Source organism: Chaetura pelagica, unplaced genomic scaffold, assembly GCF_000747805.2.
Source record: "Chaetura pelagica isolate M959 unplaced genomic scaffold, ChaPel_1.0 scaffold109, whole genome shotgun sequence".
Taxonomy (NCBI): Eukaryota; Metazoa; Chordata; class Aves; order Apodiformes; family Apodidae; genus Chaetura; species Chaetura pelagica.
In genome coordinates this window covers 4,592,853-4,599,029 of record NW_009970725.1, presented here as the reverse complement: position 1 = coordinate 4,599,029, position 6,177 = coordinate 4,592,853, and the positions used below count along the sequence as shown (strand labels likewise).

Sequence of the window (6,177 nt, the reverse complement as noted above, 5' to 3'; positions counted from 1 at the left end):
CTGCCTGTATGCACAGCCCTGACTAACTGATTTATAAAAATCCACACACAAGCATTTTTCAAAGACATTACAGGAGGTCTAATAACCCTACCAGAAAAATCAGGCTCTGCAGGAAACAGGACAGAACCATTTTCACCCTCTGGTGGTATGACCACAGATCTTAGGGACAGCTCAGGATTATGTAAAGACGTAAGACTCGCAGCTGTTGCACAAGACGTGGAAACTGCACCAGCCGGGAATCGAACCCGGGTCGCAAGAATGGGAATCTTGCATGATACCACTACACCACTGGTGCTCTTGTGGGGCCTTTTGGGCTATCAAATCTGCTTTATGTATTCCAGCATCCAAAGTGCTGCACAGAGAGTTATCCATTTGGATGGTCCTTAAAAACAAAGGATCCTTTTTTTCAGCTGATGAAACAAAGGACTTGCATAGATCTAAAATATCTTGTTGCCTTTGAATTAAAGCACTGGAGATGATCAAGATCTACTACAAGCACATTAGGGAAATTATAGCCATGAGTACACAAGTGAACGGTCCAAATCTGCCCTAAGTCATAATGATCAAAGATCAACAAGAAAGCATCAGTGATTTTTGGCTGAAGGGGGTAGTAAAAAAGCAGCTGTACTCTTGTACTTCCAAGTCTAAGACCACTTAGTTAGGAGGTGTCTCATTAGACAGTAATAATAGTTCTATTCTTTAGACTTTCATAGCTCTGTCTCTATCACATACAGTGATTAAGCTCTCCTGCACACCAGCCAGGTTAGCAATGAGATAGATAGATAGAGACCAACACTCAATATGACTAGTAAACCAGGGCTGTGACATAACCATGACTTACAAGAGTTGTAAGTGGATTACCAGTTAGACAAACTGATGAAGGAGGTCAAGAAACTAATGCTAGTAAATGTAGCCACTTCATATCAGCTCAAATGCTCTGTTTTTCCTCAGCTTCTTTCAACCAAGTTGATTAACATACTGTGAAAGAAAGGCAACACAGATGAAGGATCAATGTTTATCTGGAGAACAAATCCCCCAGTCATTGTATTTTTTTCCCCCACCCAAATACCTGTCAGTATAAACTTTATATTTTAAATCCTTCTAAGTTGAATCATATTCTACCTGGAGGCAGGTCTTGGAATACTTTGGGGGAAAAAGCAAGGTTCACTTATATAGGCATGCTTTCAGTGAAAAAATAATGCTTGCTTCCTGTATTTATACTGCAGACCTTACCTTTGTCCATTTTTTTTTTTCAAAACCACTTCATTTTCTCCTTCAGTTTTCATGTTTCAGAATGTCCAATGTTTCATTAAGATTGAAAAGTTTTTGCTTTTTATTCTGTAGATCACTTTCTCTGGTGGATTTCTACTGAACATAAAAACATTATGACACCTTTGGCATAAGCTCAAATTATTTCAGGCCGATACAGAAAACACAAGTATGCAAGTATTTCTAGAAAAACAATTAAAAACTTACTACTTCTTCCATAGCTTTAAAAACTTCAGAAGAAGCATCTGATACTTTTACACTCTCATCTCCTTGGGCAGCTATTTTATTAGTCAATTCTTCTATCTGGAGAATATTTTGTAAAGTAAGTAATACAAATATCTCCTATATTTCTTTATAATAATAATACAGGGTTTAAAACAATATAAAGAAGGGTATTAGAGAGTAATTAGAGATATTTCATGCTATGGTTTTTATATGCATATTGCCACTGCAGTGTATCCTAGCAGAATCTTCAGACTCACAGCATCAGTAAGCACACACTCACACCCTGCTAATTCATACATGACATATGAAGTATAATTAAACAGAATATCTGAAGTTCCTCTCAGCCTCGAGATTTTCCTGAATATCACAATGTACCTATTTACTTAATACAGATTCATATAGAGATTCAATGATGGATCAATCAGTGGAGCTTAAAGAAATATAAGGGTGTCAGGGAACCAAGCATCTACATGATAAGGAAAACCTTTACAGAGGCTTTAGATAGATAAAGGCAGGCCTCCTCCCAGTAAGCCTGATGAACTTTGTTTCCTTCATCTCTCTTTCCTCTCCAGAGGCAAAAAAAACATGACGAAACTTACCTAAACAATCTCCATAGAGTTATGGGTCTAACTGAAATAGGACCAAAAGACAAGTATGTCCAAGTAGAATTAGGGTTGATTAGGATGTTGGCATGGGGTAGAGTGGGAAATGTGGGAAGATCAGGCCAAAATTGGGACAAAGGTACTCTAAGTGGCATGTTACTTTCCTAGTGCTACCTCAAGAATCTGGTGAAGAGCAGATTTACATTAAACACTTTGTGACTATGTTCCAGTAGCTAAGGAGTGACACAATACAGGCTTTGTCTTTTAATCTTACCCAGAATGTCATAACTATGTTGTACTTCTCTAGGATTCTGCCAATTGTCCTTGAATGGCAGTACTTTCCTAACAACTTTGGTAATAAAGATCCTAACCTGAATGGTTAGGGATTGTAAAACATGATCTGTGAGGAAAAACTGCAAACAGGCACCTTTACTAATCTAGAAAAAGGATATTTAAAAGTAAATGATTTAGTCTTTAAATATGTAAAATATTCTACAAAATATGGTTTAGAAGTATGACAAATAAATTGGTTACATCTACAAGGAAAACACCCTCAACAGATCAAGCATGAGTAAAATACTTCAGTTTTTAAATTGCTGGTACATAGGAAAAACATGAATCAATTTTTTTTTTTCCTTCTTTCAATGTTTTTAGAGCAAATATTTTGACAGGAATTATCTGAAATGGAGGTGATTAATGAAGACAAAATAACAAAAGAGGAATAGCTAAGTGTAAGATTAATTTTGTAAGAAGGGTTTCTTCTAATCTTTGAAGAGAAAAAACATTGTGGCTACAGAAAGTGGATTTAGTGCAAATCTGGGTAAAATGGAAGAAGGAAAACTCAGAGTTGTCCTTACAGTGTAAAAAGTTGTAACATTCCCAACAGATTATACAGAAATAAAAATAATGCATTCATTAATAAATGGTTAAAAAGCCAGGGAAAAAAAAGGTGTAGTAAAATGTCATGTTGTAATTTGGATCCAATCAAAACCTCACTGAAGTCACTGAAAATAATCTAAATATTTTCCTGATTCCCAAAATAACTCTATGGTCCCAGTAACGTTTCTAAGAAGACAGAATAATAACTTTGAGATTTCTGGAAATCCACTATTATTTGTGAAGATTCACTCAGTCAGTTGGTTTAGTCATGTTTTTGAAGGAAACTGACAATAACTGAACTGCTTTATGCTAACCCTAACTCTGGCTCACCTTCAGCATAAATAAATCAAATCAAAGATGGTCACCAAACAGAGCAGTTCCATGCTCCACCTTACCCCTTTTGCACACTTGTGTTGGTCTTAGTACCCAAGTAGTGCCTATTGGTCAGGTAAACCCAGCTGGAACCAAATCCAGCAAGAAAAAAATGAAGGTTCACTAATAAGTATTGGTTCTGTTTGTAAATAGTGGTTTTCTACATATCAGTTGGTAGCAACTGCTGGTGCAAGAAAACCGTAATAGCCAGCTGGAAGCAAATGGCAAGAACATGCCCACTGGCTGCTAATATGAGTGTATCTTTACTCTTATAGGGCGTGTGCTTTGGGGTTTTTTATTAAGCTCTGGGCAGGCTCGACAGATTCATCTTCTCAGAAATACTCGACCTAGAATCCGCTGGATGCTTAGCAGGACCTAGCTATCCAGATGCACAAGCCACAACAATAAGGGGCATTTACAAAAGAAATAATTTCATATTTCAATTATATACATATACATACACACATATATGCACAGACGTCTACGTATTAAGTTTTGTTGTGGGCATCAAAATCCTGATTTAGGCTTTTTCTACTGGTTCCACTCATGGATCTGTCAATTAATTGAAAGTTCCTAGTGAGGAACTCCAGTTCAGATTTTAAACTGCCAAGTACAGCAAGATTTCATAATGAATGATGGACAAATATAGAAGAAAATGGAGGAATTTTAATTAAATAGGGTATCACCCCGCATGCTGTAAGAGACCCTCACGTGCCACCTCAGGTCAAAAAATCTGCTATTCAGGAGGACTTTATACTCTCTCATGAAATGCATACTTATTTCCAGATTATTTAAGAAGATAAGAAATATTAAGCAGATAGAAATTCAGCAACTAGAAATATCCAGGTCACTAAAAGGAATGTAAAATTATAATGATATAATGATTTTTAAAATACAAAGATTCAAATTAGTACTACAACTGAATAATGAATGTAGGAGTTCTATAGAATATACTACTTCTTATTTTTTAAATCAGTATTTGTATTTTTACTTTTACAGAGGACCTTAACTCCTAAACATACAAAATATTCAGGCGCTCATGTACTTTTCAATAAAAGATACTAATTTACTTGCTTGTTTATAAATATTCAAGACTCACTTTGCTGTTGCAATACTTTGCATCTTCCTGGATTTCTGCTTTTTGCTTCACTAACTCCTCAAGGTGTTTTTCATCCTTTATAATCTTCTCCTCTGTTTCTTTTAACTTCATACAGTATTCGGTCCAAATAGATTCAGAATGCTTTAACTCTTTCCTAATAGAAATACACACAAAGTGAATCCATCTAGTTGGAAATATTCCAAGGTAGTCCCTCTCCATAAAGGGAAATGTAAAGCAGATCTGAATTAGTAAAGATTTATTTTGATTCTCTAGTCCATTTCTGGAACAGGTACGCACGAGAGAATTTCCAAATATCTACCCTGGCAGGTTTATGCAATTTCAGCCAGATATCAAAACTATTCATGCTACCAGTTCACTTGCACTGCAACAGCCTGCCAACATTACAACTTCTAATTGGACCTCTCAACAGGTATTGATGTAGTTAAGCTAAAGGCTTTGTTTCATACCTCACATGTTGATTAAATAAAATAGGAGCCAGCTTTTTTCTCTGCTAGGGGCTGAATCTAGTTCTGAGCCATATTCACTTGATCCAGGTGCTGTCATCTTGTGGGCATAATTTGTGAAGTTAATTTTTTACTGACATCAATTCCTCATGTAAAAAGGAACTTGCAGACAGTAGGCAAGGTCAAAAGAAGGGATGCGGACTTCACTTTCACTCTGAATAGCAGATTTATTAGCACTATAAGAAGGAAAACTGGCCATAATTACGAAGAGATAATAATAACTACAACAATCCTCAGGAAAACACTTCCACAAGACACTCTTAGGCCTTGTTATAGACTGTGCACAGGCCCTTTGTTACAACTGAGTTTGAAAATGGATTTGGTGAAAGGCAAAAGAAATAGAGGGACATCAGGTTAAAAATTTACTGTAACTGCTGTGGTTTGTTCATTACTTTTAATATTGTTTCAGCGGGCAGAAAAGAGGAATTTCTGCTATGCTCCCCAAAGGACTATCTTGGTCAATAACATATTCCAAAGCATGTCTTAAATGGCAAAATAAATCCACTGCAGCAGAACTAAGACCAGCAGTAGTTGAATTTTAGACACCTACTGCATTACAACCCGAATAAAACCTGAAAGAGTTTTGCATACTTGAACACAGAAAAACAACAGAAAAAATAATGAGGGGACCCATCACTAATTCAAGAGCCATTTCCTACAAGATTATTTGATAGACAGTCATCCTGTATTTGCTTCCAAGATTTCTGTCTAGTGATAAAGATTTATTTGCAAAGTCACATTCCACATGTCACAAAATGTATGTAACACAAGCATGAAAACTAACACTTCAAACACCTCTACCTTCTTATAGCCCACTATCCATGAAAGAAACATAAATGATACTTGGAATTATTCTTATTACAGACAAGTAGCAGGCACAGACCATAATTCTCTTCTCATATTACCTGTCAGATACAACTTTCGGAGTGCAACCTCAGAAAAATACAGTGCTACCAACCACAGTGAGTATGTGTAAAATAACAGACACTGCTGTGTGATGTACCCCAGCCTCAGTACTTTGAGTTTCATGCAGGTTTCATCACTTTCGCACTCAGGGCACTGAACATAAATAAAAGATTATCAACTGCAGAGCAGTTTCAAGCCTTTGCCATCACAGATACGTCTTTCTCACACTTATCAATACCACATGCTATTCTAGTCCTCCTCAGATGGCAGCAGCTGAAGGGGTCAACTTCCATTTCATAGT

The 6,177-nt window shown here is 36.4% G+C and overlaps 1 non-coding gene across 1 annotated transcript; it reads right to left on the bottom strand.

Moving 5' to 3' along the window:
• Positions 1–224: 224 nt before the first annotated feature.
• Positions 225–295, bottom strand: TRNAG-CCC. The gene has a single exon. It is a non-coding gene; the product is annotated as a tRNA-Gly (tRNA).
• Positions 296–6,177: the final 5,882 nt, after the last annotated feature.